Raw genomic sequence first — 14,464 nt, 5'->3', positions numbered from 1 at the left:
ATTCTTACATGTGTGCAGTAGCAAATTTTAAATCATTTCTTGATTGCTTTTTCTCTCCTGATGCACATTAACATTGTGGAAATTGCCTAATTCAATTTTTAAGATTTATAAACAAAATGTTATATGCATGTGTATACGCCTATTTTGGGCAATTGTAAAGTCTCCTAAACAAAGCAGTGACATCATTAGGCTAGGAATTACCCACATGGATCAAACACTACTGTAACATATGAATAAGATAAAATACTTTATTATTTCTAGTTCTAGAATGTCAGGGTGTCTCCAGTGGGGCATACTCTATATACAATTTTATGCGCAATATGACACAAAGAGCAAGAATAAATTATATGGTTTAGGGATGAGGATCTCAGATCTCAGAAGTTAACAAAATATACAGTGTATCATCATTTCCTATTTCATAAAGGTGGGGGGGGGGTTAAGGACAACACATGTGGGTCATTAATGTACTTTACACCATTTGATGCATCATAATGACATTAGAAGATATTTTGTATTTTCTTGATCGCTTCAGGACCAGAACAGTCCCATAAGGTCATGACCTACATTGTATTTGATGCATTATAATACATTAAGAAAGAAATACTCCTTCCTTCCTATTATAACTCATATAAAAATGATAAGTGTCTAGTACACTTACTTACATGTAATACACAAATTAATAAGAAATTGTTTATACAGGGTCAATATGGGGTCAACTCAATAGTGCAAGTCTGACAAATGAAAAAAATAACTTTTGCAATTAAAATGACAGAAACTTTACAAATGCGGTAGGATAGGTAACGATGATAAGCTTATTTAGATATTAAAAGATGATGATACAGTATGCTGTCAAAGGGAGATCATATTAAGAAAGTGAAAGTAGAACTGAATTATATGTATGCTGGCATCTCATTATATTGTGCTACTGCTACTACATGTATTATGCTTACATATATTGGTCAACATCATAATGATAATCCAATTATAACACAATAATGAATTCCTTAAGCTGAGCTTAACTCCTAATCCTTTTCTGCATATGGAAAACACATACATGTATGTATTATTGGATACACGTGAACCGGCCATCTAATCGAAGACCTGGGTAAAACTAGTACCCGCTAATGAGACCTGCAGACCTGTGTTGTGTACGTTACTTTAGACAAAGATCAGTTATTTGTAACATGTATGCATTTTTATGACTTATTCTTCAAATCCACTTGCACTATTTTATTAGGTAAATAACAGCTTAAAGGTGGTGCAGGACACCTGCATATTGTGATGTATACTTCCTATTGAGATAAACAATAAAGTATATTAAATATTAATAAAATATTTACCCCCTAAATAATGTTACCTAACATTGAAGCGCAATGGGTTAGAGCGTTTACATGTCTGTAAGAGCATTGGGGTCCAAGGTGTATTTTTGGAAATTTTACAATAGATATAAATGTATTTTCATGGGGGGGGGTGTCTGGACCCCTCACTCCCACCCCATCTCTAAATCTGTGCACACGATGATGTACATGTAGGCACACAGAAGCAAATCTAAAACCGGCAACCGCCACGGGGAGGGGGCATAATTTAATTTTTAATTTTGTTTGTAATAATTATATAGACCGTTATACTTTCTATGACATGAAATGTTAAGATTATTGAATAACTGAAAATTCACTGCAAACAGTTCAACCCCAAATTGCACATAAAGTGCTGCTCTTGTGTATTATCATATGGGAAGGGATTTCATCCTTCAGTTATGAAAATTATAATTTTTAAATATATTACCGGAGCTTGCATGTGGCCTTCATTTTTTATTAAACTGGTACAAAACAGTGTTATTGAGGGGCAAACACTTGGTGCGGGTATTGCTGTCTAATGACAGCATCTAGTTTATATTTATAATGCAAATAAGAGTATGCCCTTGAAATATTGAAATTTGTTTATGACCTCCATTCGGGAGAATTATCATCACATGTCACGTTACTATAAATTCAGGGGACCACAATAAGTTTCATGGAAAGTAGCATTTTGAAATATACTGTGTCATTTGATATCACATTTATATCATGATAAAATAGCTTTACATAAATATATTGTAATAAAAGATGCATCGTTTTATGAACGTTTAAATCCGCTTAAATTTTTATAATAAATTTTAACGGTCTGCGTAAAGCAATAAATCACACTTATCACATTCTATTATTATACCTGCACTTTCTAAAGAAAGTTGGGTATATTGTTGTTACCCTGTTCCGACCGCCCGTCCGTCCGTCCGTCCATCTGTCACGTTTTACTTTCTCAAACTGCTCTTACATCTTATAAACCAGCAAACTGAACTCTTGGAGTTTGATTTGGGGTATCATGTTGTTTTGTAAAAAGGTTTCAAAAATTCTCTGTTTAGTCCTGGGGGTCAAATAATTGGTAAAAAATGTCGTTTTTTTCCTCGAACTCCTCCTACATTTTCAACAGTAGACAAATCATCTTTTGGAATGTTTTAGGGTATCCTATAGATGCGCAATAAGGTTTGAGAATTTTGTCCTGGGGTCATTTAATGGCTGAAAAAGGACGTTTTTGTTGTTGTCATTTTAACAAAAAACTGGTTTCAAAAACGTCATTTCTTTTGGCAGTAGCCAAATGATCTTCTAGGATATGATTGGGGGTGTCATATTAAGGTGTGATCAGGTTCAAGAATTTTTTTTTAAGGGGATCAGTGGGCAACAAAAAATGACGTTTTTTGCAAAAAAAAGTATGGTGCCCTGAACTCCTCTTACAATTTTTGGAGCAGCTACATCATCTCTTGGGATATAATTGGGGCTGTCCTATAGAAGTGCAATAAGGTTTTAGAAATTTAAATTTTATCCAGGGAGTCAAATAGTAGCAGAAAATTGACGTTTATCACTAAAAAACATAGATCCAAGAACTCCTCTTATGATTTAATGGATAGACACATCATATCTTGGGATATGATAGGGACTGTTCTATAGATGTGCAGTAAGGTTTTAAAAATTTAAATTTCATCCAAGGAGTCCAAAAATAGCAGAAAATTGACGTTTATCACTTCAAAAAAACATAGATCCAAGAACTCCTCTTATGATTTAATGGATAGACACATCATATCTTGGGATATGATAGGAACTGTTCCATAGATGTGCATTACGGTTTTGAAAAATTAAATTTAACCCTGAGGCCCATTACCTACATACCTTTTGATGCCCTTTAAGGATCAAGAATACATATGGTTAAGTGGTGGGGATCTCAACCGTTTTCGAGGTATTCGTGCACATCCTGTTCGAAGGGGGGTCATGACCACCCCTGGGGCCCATGACTTACATGTACATACTGTTTGATGCCCCTTAACACAAGGAACAAGAATATATATGGTTTAAGGGTGAGGATCTCAACTGTTTTGAAGATATTAAGGGACTTGCTGTTTGAGGGGGTAAGGACCACCCACAGGGCCCATGACCTACATAACATTTGATGCCCCTTGATATCAGAAACATGAATATATATGGTTTGGGGGTCATGATTATAACAGTTTCTGAGATATATGGTAATTTCAAATTCCTGGAGGGTGGGGATGACCCCAGGGGTCAGATCTAATAAACCCTATATATTGCCAGTAACAGTCAATATATAATTATGAAAACACTCTATTATTATCTTTGTCCGTTTTCAAGTTACCATTTACAATAGATTCTACGATTCTCCCTACAAGGTTCAATGTTATACCCAAAACCCTTTTGACACCCCCCCCCCTAAAAGTGGTTCTCTAACCCAAAATGAGAAAAATCAAACCAGGGTGCACAACTAGATATGCAGGCATATCATATCCTAGAGTTTTGTACAATTCTGTTCAGCCATCTCTGAGAAACAAGTTCAGAGCGGGAGAGAAGAAAAAGAAGAAGACGAAGAATAATAATACATGTATTAAGAACCGTACTAAACAATAAGTCTCCAAATTTCATTCGGGAGACTTAATAATAAAGATTAAATAGAGATAGGATCATCAAACATCAATAATTTAAAGATAATTGACAATTTCTTATTCTAAGGGGGTCAGGATGACCCCTTAGGGTCATGACTTACATGCCATAATGATCTGATGCGCCATGATCTAAGGAGGAATAATATCTTTGGATTAAGGTGGGGATCTCAATGGTTTTTATAATATTTGATAATTTCAGGAAGAGCACTTGGGATCATGACCTACATACCATCTGAAATGCCTTGAACAAAGAAACAATAATATAATATGTACATGATATATGATTCAATTTAATAACCCAGATATAGATCAATCATCTATGTTTTGTAATACTTCCTATGTATATATACATGTAATAGTTTGTGTTCTGTTCTATACTATTCATGTTCATGACTGTAGTATGGCTTAGTCTTATTTTAAATTACATTACAAAATTGTCAAATATATGACTTGAAACCCCCAACCCCAAACAAACTCAACTATAAACTGCCCCCCCCCCCCCTCCTTAATTGTCGAATGATCTATTAAAATCAAAATATAATTTAAGTGTCTATAAACTGTTATAAACTGGTAAAAAATGTTATTCATAAAAGAAAATTACATTTATTTACACCTTACATTATTGACAAATGATCTATTGAGATATGATCAGAGGTCATATTTCTAACTTGGGATCAATAACTAGTAATCATTGACAAGTTAAAATTAAGAACAATAAATGATTCAAATTATAAATGTTTATACTCCACATTCACCCCCCCCCCCTCCAATCTAACCTGGTTTGACTGTAGTTTGGCTTTGTCTTATTTTAAATTATATTAAAAATTGTCAAATTTAAGACTTGGAACCCCCATCCCCAAACAAACTCAAATATAAACTGTTCACCCCCCCCCACCTTAATTCTGGAGCTTCCCCATTAATTTATGAAATTGCTTAATTCAATTTTTAAGATATATAAACAAAATGTTATATGCATGTGTATTCGCCTATTTGGGGCAATTGTAAAGTCTCCTAAACAAAGCCGTGTCATCATTAGGCTTGGAATTATTTTTATACCCACATGGATCAAACACTACATATGAATAAGTAAAACAACTTTATTATTTCTAGTTCTAGAATGTTAAAGACAACACCTGGGGGTCATTAATGAACTTTACACCATATGATGCATCATAATGACATTACAAGATATTTTGTATTTTCCTGTTTCGTGGGTTCAGAACAGTCCCATAAGGTCATGACCTACATTGTATTTGATGCATTATAATACATTAAGAAAGAAATACTCCTTCCTTCCTATTATAACTCATATAAAAATGATAAGTGTCTACAATTACTTAAATGTAACACGAGTACACAAATTTAATACGAAATTATTTATACAGGGTCAATATGGGGTCAACTCAATAGTGCAAGTCTGACATTTAAATGAAAAAAATAACTTTTGCAATTAAAATGACAGAAATTTTACAAATGCGGTAGGATAGGTAACGATGATAAGCTTATTTAAATATTAAAAGATGATGATACAGTATGCTGTCAAAGGGAGATCATATTAAGAAAGTGAAAGTAGAACTGAATTATAAGTATGCTGGCATCTCATTATATTGTGCTACTGCTACTACATGTATTATGCTTACCTATATTGGTCAACATCATAATGATAATCCAATTATAACACAATAATGAATTCCTTTAGCTGACCTTAACTCCTAATCCTTTTCTGCGTATGGAAAACACATACATGTATGTATTATTGGATACACGTGAACCGTAATCGAAGAGCTGGGTAAAACTAGTACCTGCTAATGAGACCTGCAGACCTGTGTTGTGTACGTAACTTTAGACAAAGATCAGTTATTTGTAACATGCATGCATTTTTATGACTTATTCTTCAAATCCACTTGCACTATTTTATTAGGTAAATAACAGCTTAAAGGTGGTGCAGGACACCTGCATATTGTGATGTATACTTCCTTTTGAGATAAACAATAAAGTATATCAAATATTAATCAAATATTTACCCCCAAATAATGTTACCTAACATTGAAGCGCAATTGGTAAGAGCGTTTACATGTCTGTAAGAGCATTGGGGTCCAAGGTGTATTTTTGGAAATTTTACAATTGATATAAATGTATTCATGGGGGGGTGGGGTGTCTGGACCCCTCACTCCCACCCCATCTCTAAATCTGTGCACACGATGAAGTACATGTAGGCACACAGAAGCAAATCTAAAACCGACAACCGCCACGGGGAGGGGGCATAATTTAATTTTCAATTTTGTTTGTAATAATTATATAGACCATTATACTTTCTATGACATGAAATGTTAAGATTATTGATTAACTGAAAATTCACTGCAAACAGTTCAACCCCAAATTGCACATAAAGTGCTGCTCATGTGTATTATCATATGGGAAGGGATATCATCCTTCAGTTATGAAAATTATAATTTTTAAATATATTACCGGAGCTTGCATGTGGCCTTCATTTTTAATTAAACTGGTACAAAACAGTGTTTTGAGGGGCAAACACTTGGTGCGGGTATTACTGTCTAATGACAGCATCTAGTTTATATTTATAATGCAAATAAGAGTATGCCCTTGAAATATTGAAATTTGTTTATGACCTCCATTCGGGAGAATTATCATCACATGTCACGTTACTATAAATTCAGGGGACCACAATAAGATTCATGGAAAGTAGCATTTTGAAATATACTGTGTCATTTGATATAACATTTATATCATGATAAAATAGCTTTACATAAATATATTTAATAATAGATGCATCGTTTTATGAACGTTTAAATCCGCTTAAATTTTTATAATAAATTTTAACAGTCTGCGTAAAGAAATAATTCACACTTATCACATTCAATTATTATACCCGCACTTTCTTAAGAAAGTTCGGGTATATTGTTGTTACCCTGTTCCGACCGACCGTCCGTCCGTCCATCTGTCACGTTTTACTTTCTCAAACTGCTCTTACATATCATAAACCAGCAAACTGATCTCTTGGAGTTTGATTTGGGGTATCATGTTGTTTTGTAAAAAGGTTTCAAAAATTCTCTGTTTAGTCCTGGAGGGTCAAATAATTGGTAAAAAAAAATGTTGTTATTTCACAAAAAACCTTCTTCCTCGAACTCCTCCTACATTTTCAACAGTAGACATATCATCTTTTGGAATATGTTTTAGGGTATCCTATAGATGCGCAATAAGGTTTGAGAATTTTCAATTTTGTCCTGGGGTCATTTAATGGCTGAAAAAGGACGTTTTTTTGTTTTTTTACAAAAAACTGGTTTCAAAAACGTCACTTTGTTTGGCAGTAGCCAAATGATCTTCTAGGATATGATTGGGGTGTTATATTAAGGTATGATCAGGTTCAAGAATTTTTTTTTAAGGGGATCAGTGGGCAACAAAAAATGACGTTTTTTGAAAGAAAAAAAAGTATGGTTCCCAGAACTCCTCTTACAACTTTTGGAGTTGCTACGTCATCTCTTGAGATATAATTGGGGCTGTCCTATAGATGTGCAATAAGGTTTTAAGAATTTAGATTTTATCCAGGGAGTCAAAAAGTAGCAGAAAATTGACGTTTATCACTGCAAAAAACATAGATCCAAGAACTCTTCTTATGATTTAATGGATAGACACATCATATCTTGGGATACGATAGCGACTGTTCTATAGATGTGAAGTAAGGTTTTAAAAATTTAAATTTTATCCAGGGAGTCAAAAAATAGCAGAAAATTGACGTTAATCACTTCAAAAAAACATAGATTCTATAACCCCTTTTATGATTTAATGGATAGACACATCATATCTTGGGATATGACAGGAACTGTTCCATAGATGTGCATAACGGTTTTGAAAAATTAAATTTAACCCTGAGGCCCATTACCTACATACCTTTTGATGCCCTTTAAGGATCAAGATATGGTTAAGTGGTGGGGATCTCAACCGTTTTCGAGGTATTCGTGCACATCCTGTTCGAAGGGGGTCATGACCACCCCCGGGGCCCATGACCTACATGGACATACTGTTTGATGCCCCTTGACACAAGGAACAAGAAATATATGGTTTAAGGGTGGGGATCTCAACTGTTTTGAAGATATTAAGGGACCTGCTGTTTGAGGGGGTCAGGACCACCAACAGGGCCAATGACCTACATAACATTTGATGCCCATTGACATCAGAAACATGAATATATATGGTTTAGGGTGGGTTCATGATTATAACAGTTTCTGAGATATATGGTAATTTCAAATTCCTGGAGGGTGGGGATGACCCCAGGGGTCAGATCTAATAAACCCTATATATTGCCAGTAACAGTCAATATATGATTATGAAAACCCTATATTATTATCTTTGTCCGTTTTCAAGTTACCATTTACAATAGATTCTACGATTCTCCCTACAAGGTTCAATGTTAGACCCAACACCCTTTTGACACCCCCCCCCCTGAAAGTGGTTCTCTAACCCAAAATGAGAAAAATCAAACCAGGGTGCACAACTAGATATGCAGGCATATCATATCCTAGAGTTTTGTACAATTCTGTTCAGTCATCTCTGAGAAACAAGTTCAGAGCGGGAAAGAAGAAAAAGAAGAAGACGAATAATAATAATACATGTATTAAGAACCGTACAAAAACAATAAGTCTCCAAATTTCATATTCTAAGGGGGTACGGGTGACCCCTTACATCCCATAATGGTCTGATGCGCCATGATCTAAGGAGGAATAATATCTTTGGATTAAGGTGGGGATCTCAATGGTTTTTATAATATTTGATAATTTCAGGAAGAGCACTTGGGATCATGACCTAGATACCATTTGAAATGCCTTGAACAAAGAAACAAAAATATGATATGTACATGATATATGATTCAATTTAATGACCCAGATATAGATCAATCATCTATGTTTTATAATACTTCCTATGTATATATACATGTAATAGTTTGTGATCTGTTCTATACTATTCATGTTCATGACTGTAGTATGGCTTAGTCTTATTTTAAATCACATTAAAAAATTGTCAAATATATGACTTGAAACCCCCACCCCTAAACAAACTCAAATATAAAATGCCCCCCCCCCTCCTTAATTTCCGAATGATCTATTAAAATCAAAATATAATTTAAGTGTCTAAAAACTTTTATAAAATGGTAAAAATGTTATTCTTAAAAAATATTACATTTATTTACACCTTACATAATTGACAATTGATCTATTGAGATATGATCAGAGGTCATATTTCTACCTTGGGATCAATAACTAGTAATCATTGACATGTTAAAATTAAGAACAATAAATGATTCAAATTATAAATGTTTATACTCCACATTCACCCCCCCCTCCAATATAACCTGGTTCTAAAGATTCAGTCTTTTTAATACATTCTTACATGTGTGCAGTAGCAAATTTTAAATCATTTCTTGATTGCTCTTTCTATCCTGATGCACATTAACATTTTGGAAAAAGCTTAATTCAATTTTTAAGATTTATAAACAAAATGTTATATGCATGTGTATTCGCCTATTTGGGGCAATTGTAAAGTCTCCTAAACAAAGCAGTGAAATCATTAGGCTAGGAATTACCCACATGGATCAAACACTACTGTAACATTTGAATAAGATAAAATACTTTATTATTTCTAGTTCTAGAATGTCAGGGTGTCTCCAATGGGGCATACTCTATATACAATTTTATGCGCAATATGACACAAAGAGCAAGAATAAATTATATGGTTTAGGGATGAGGATCTCAGATCTCAGAAGTTAACAAAATATACAGTGTATCATCATTTCCTATTTCATAAAGGTGGGTGGGGGGGGGGGTTTAAAGACAACACCTGGGAGTCATTAATGTACTTTACACCATTTGATGCATCATAATGACATTAGAAGATATTTTGTATTTTCTTGATCGCTTCAGGACCAGAACAGTTCCATAAGGTCATGACCTACATTGTATTTGATGCATTATAATACATTAAGAAAGAAATACTCCTTCCTTCCTATTATAACTCATATAAAAATGATAAGTGTCTATACTTACTTACATGTAATACACAAATTTAATAAGAAACTGTTTATATACGGTCTTTAAGGGGTCAACTCAATAGTGCAAGTCTGACAAATGAAAAAAATAACTTTTGCAACTATAATGACAGAAACTTTACAAATGCGGTAGGATAGGTAACGATGATAAGCTTATTTGAATATTTCAAGATGATGATACAGTATGCTGTCAACGGGAGCTAGATCACATTTAGAAAGTGAAAGTAGAACTTATGTATACTGGCATCTCATTATATTGTGCCACTGCTACTACATGTATTATGCTTACCTATATTGGTCAACATCATAATGATAATCCAATTAAAACACAATAATGAATTCCTTTAGCTGATCTTAACTAATCCTTTTCTGCATATGGAAAACACAGACATGTATGTATAATACAGGTGAACCAATCTAATAGAAGAGCTGGGTAAAACTAGTACCTGCTAATGAGACTTGCAGACCTGTGTTGTGTATGTAACTGCAGACAAAAATCAGTTATTTGTAACATGTATTTTTATGACCGATTCGTCAAATCCACTTGCACTATTTTATTAGGTAAATATCAGCTTTAAGGTGGTGCAGGACACCTGTATGTTGTGATGTATACTTCCTATTGAGATAAACAATAAAGTATATCAAATATTAATTAAATATTTACCCCCCAAATGATGTTACCTGGCATTGAAGCGCAATGGGTTAGAGCGTTTACATGTCTGTAAGAGCATTAGGGTCCAAGGTGTATCTTTGGAAATTTTACAATTGATATAAATGAATTTTCATGGGGGGGGGGGGTCTGGACCCTCACTCCCACCCCATCTCTAAATCTGTGCACACGATGATGTACATGTAGGCACACAGAAGCAAATCTAAAACCGGCAACCGCCACGGGGAGGGGCATAATTTAATTTTTAATTATGTTTGTAATAATTATATAGACCATTATACTTTCTATGACATTAAATGTTAAGATTATTGATTAACTGAAAATTCACTGCAAACAGTTCAACCCCAAATTGCACATAAAGTGCTGCTCATGTGTATTATCATATGGGAAGGGATCTCATCCTTCAATTATGAAAATTATAATTTTTAAATATATTACCGGAGCTTGCATGTGGCCTTCATTTTTGATTAAACTGGTACAAAACAGTGTTATTAAGGGGCAAACACTTGGTGCGGGTATTACTGTCTAATGACAGCATCTAGTTAAAATTGCTTTTAAATATATAGGAATAGTTCAGTCAATAAAGAAATCATATCACTGTTGGAAAGAAAAATATTATCCTTTTTTTTTCTCTTATATTTGTTTTTATTTTACTTTAGAATACTTCTTGCCTTTCTGACACGAAAGTAACTGGACATTAACATGTTAAGGAATTTGATATTCAAGAGAACTAGATTGCCGTGGCCATTTATTTATTGCTATATTCACTTCCTTGTAATGAGGAGCGCTGTTTAAAGAAATTAAAAAATGCTCTAATTTTAAAGCTAAAATATTTGGATTTTTCTGAACTAAGTGTTAGTTTATGTCCAAAAATATCATATAGAAAAGTTTAAGGCAGATCTAATGGTTAGTTTTTTGACCACCCAGCCTCCCTAAATGAATAGAAAATTGAAAAAGCAGACTTTTCTAAAAAAAAATTTTTAAGTCGACTGCTAGCTATTTGAAAAACAGGGTCTTTTTTATATTACAGGACCATCTGTTTAAATGAATTCAAGAGCATTTGCATAATTAAGAGACTACTATGAACTATTTAATTAAATACACATAGATTTTGTTTTCATTTTTGCACATTTTATTTTTATCGGATAATGTACATTGTACGTATTTTCATAGTAATGTATATAAAATATAGATTGATTGACTTTCGTTTTACACAGTGAACGTAATAACAAAAGGTAATCTGATGTGTGAACAATACTGATAAAGACACTTGTAAAGTATTGAAAGTACTTAATATAGATGTAAGTTGATTGGTTTTGGTTTTGATATTTTGTGACTTTCAGTTTGCTAAATTCAGGGGTGAGAGATTGTTATTTATTGAAAATTGTTTCATTTTTATTTTCCTTACCTTACAGTATGTTATGAAATCAAACTAGATTGATTTCTCTCAAGCTCAAATCTATGCTTACACCAATCTCAAATCACGTAGTCACCACTATATTTGTCAGCCATGTTTTTTGATACACGCGTCCCATGTAGCTTCCTTTGCGCAGCACATCAGGTAGAATAATTATGTCATTATTGATTAAACGTTTACTGTTATTTTGCTATTTTTGATCTTTACGTTTTTGGGGGGATTTTTTTGGTAACCTCTATTGTGATATTTTGCAAAAAACAAAAAACAAAATATCTATTTAACCATTGATTTTCCATTTGATTTACAATAATAAAATCTATCTTAGCCATACAATTTTTTTAAAGTAAAATCAGGTTTTAAATAAAGTTTATATTTCAATAAACATTCGAACGGAAAAGAATTATCTTATTGGAGCATTATATTTTAATGAGAAAAAATAATGATAATCATAGAAAACTTTATAGAATTTCAACAAAGTTACCTACCTATTACATCTATAACTGCATAATACATTAACCGAATTAACGAGTTCAGTCAACAGTTTTTGGCAACGATTACGTAAAGATTATTTTCTTTTCGACTGAGCTCAACCAAATGTTGCACAAACATGCACGTTATGTAACACGTTGAAAATTTAAAGGCATGAAAAGAAATTGACATGGTACGTTAGCTCCGGCGAATATGTTTGCGCAATGCAATGGGTAGAAGTAAAGGTTGAGATTCAAGGTCCTTGCATTGATGACACGCATTGATGACTTTGTTAACGTCGATGTTACTGCACCACAAAGCACTGCACACCCAGAACAGAAGTACTTTAAGGTAGCAACGGACAGATAAAGTACCCGACAATATTTTTGTAAAATTGAGAGTTGCTGTACTTGAAGGCTTATGAGTGTTGCTAAAATTCATGAAATCAGATGATTATCATTAGTTAGAGGGGTGTCTCGTGTTGAAACTGATATGCAGTATGTAGGCCCCATATGTTAGGTTCATGAGAATTAGAAGTAAAATGCTAAACCTGCGGCTACGACTGTTGTGTTGACTTTACACAGTGAAATTGCAAGTTACAGACGGGAGGTAAAATAACACGAAAAGTAGGTGGATGGGACATTGTAAACTATATACCGGTAAGTTTCTGACATGTGATAGTGCAACATGCACGCGGTACGGAAGGTTGACCCTCTGCAGGCAATTAACTGGGGGAGGTCTAAAAAGCTTAAAAAATCATGAAAAATTAGCAAAATATGAAAGGGTCAAAATCTCACAAAAACCAGTATGTAGAGAATTGAACAGGTTTTGACTAGTTATTTTCTTCAGAAATTGGTGATTGGCCTTATAAAGAGTGAATTAAAGGTATTTGTGCTGAATGTGAACTGAGAAAATTCTAGTTACAGAGTTCCAAAGACATGCATCCCTTGGCTACAATGAATTTTATAAAAAAAAAACTGTCCCCTGCCACCTAAACCATGACATACACTTTGGCGCCTCATCTCAATTTCCGGTAAGGTAATCATGGCTCCCTGAAAGACGGTTTTTTGAACGATTGAAACTTAATGGTTTAAAAGAATATGAATATGCATATACTTTTTTTATTTACCGTACAAGTGGTTTCCGGTGGGGGAAATTTACACTAGTTACGCAGTAAGCTTTAAACCGCCTTAAATACCTCCGCGCATATGGTAGAAAAATCGCAACTTTAGTGTGGTTAACGTTAATTACGCGTTGTGTTTTACCATATAAAACGCTTACATAACCACCAGCGTAAATAACCACTTTTACAGTACATAGAATGGAAATTCAGTGGGGTTTTTTAATACAGATTTAGTCAGTTTCGAGCATCAGAAATAATTTGCAACAATTTGAATTCAATTAATGTAATACACATTTTAATGTTTAAAAAGTATTGACAATTTTAAAAATATAGATATAAGTTAAATGTTTTTTTATGTCTGAGTGTTAATTGATAAGGAAAATCATGCACATAAAAACTAAATATAAATTTAAGATTTAAACTATACAACTTGATTTGATCAATTAATTACTGCGCCCTTTTTGTCAGGGTTGTAATTCACGAATGTCATATATGATGGCAGATACTGGAAAAAAAGTATCTCGCAAAATTTTCAAAAAAAATCCAAATAATATTTTGAAACAAAACAAAAATCAAAATGAAACAAATTTTTGACCTTAAGAGACCCTTTCCCGTGATGGCAGTCATATTTTTTCTGTATATTTTTTTAAAGGAAATTTTTTACAGTAATACACTAAATTGCGACAAAAGCCCCAAAACAGAATTTCAGTGCATTAAATACTACGCTTTCTATATTT

General features: G+C 33.4%; 1 long non-coding RNA gene across 2 annotated transcripts in view; it reads right to left on the bottom strand.

Moving 5' to 3' along the window:
- The window catches only part of LOC105342409 (uncharacterized), a 53,136-nt gene that overhangs the window by 29,316 nt on the left and 9,356 nt on the right, over positions 1 to 14,464 (bottom strand). The window contains exon 1 of one of the 2 annotated variants that reach the window (XR_004597963.2): positions 12,622 to 12,915. The exons of the other annotated variant lie outside the window; for it this stretch is intronic. This is a non-coding gene — a long non-coding RNA (uncharacterized lncRNA). Of the gene's footprint in view, positions 1 to 12,621; positions 12,916 to 14,464 lie in introns of those variants that run through there. 2 annotated transcript variants of the gene reach the window in all.

The sequence above is a fragment of the Magallana gigas genome, chromosome 10 (assembly GCF_963853765.1).
Source record: "Magallana gigas chromosome 10, xbMagGiga1.1, whole genome shotgun sequence".
Taxonomy (NCBI): Eukaryota; Metazoa; Mollusca; class Bivalvia; order Ostreida; family Ostreidae; genus Magallana; species Magallana gigas.
This window is presented reverse-complemented; position numbering and strand designations above follow the sequence as displayed.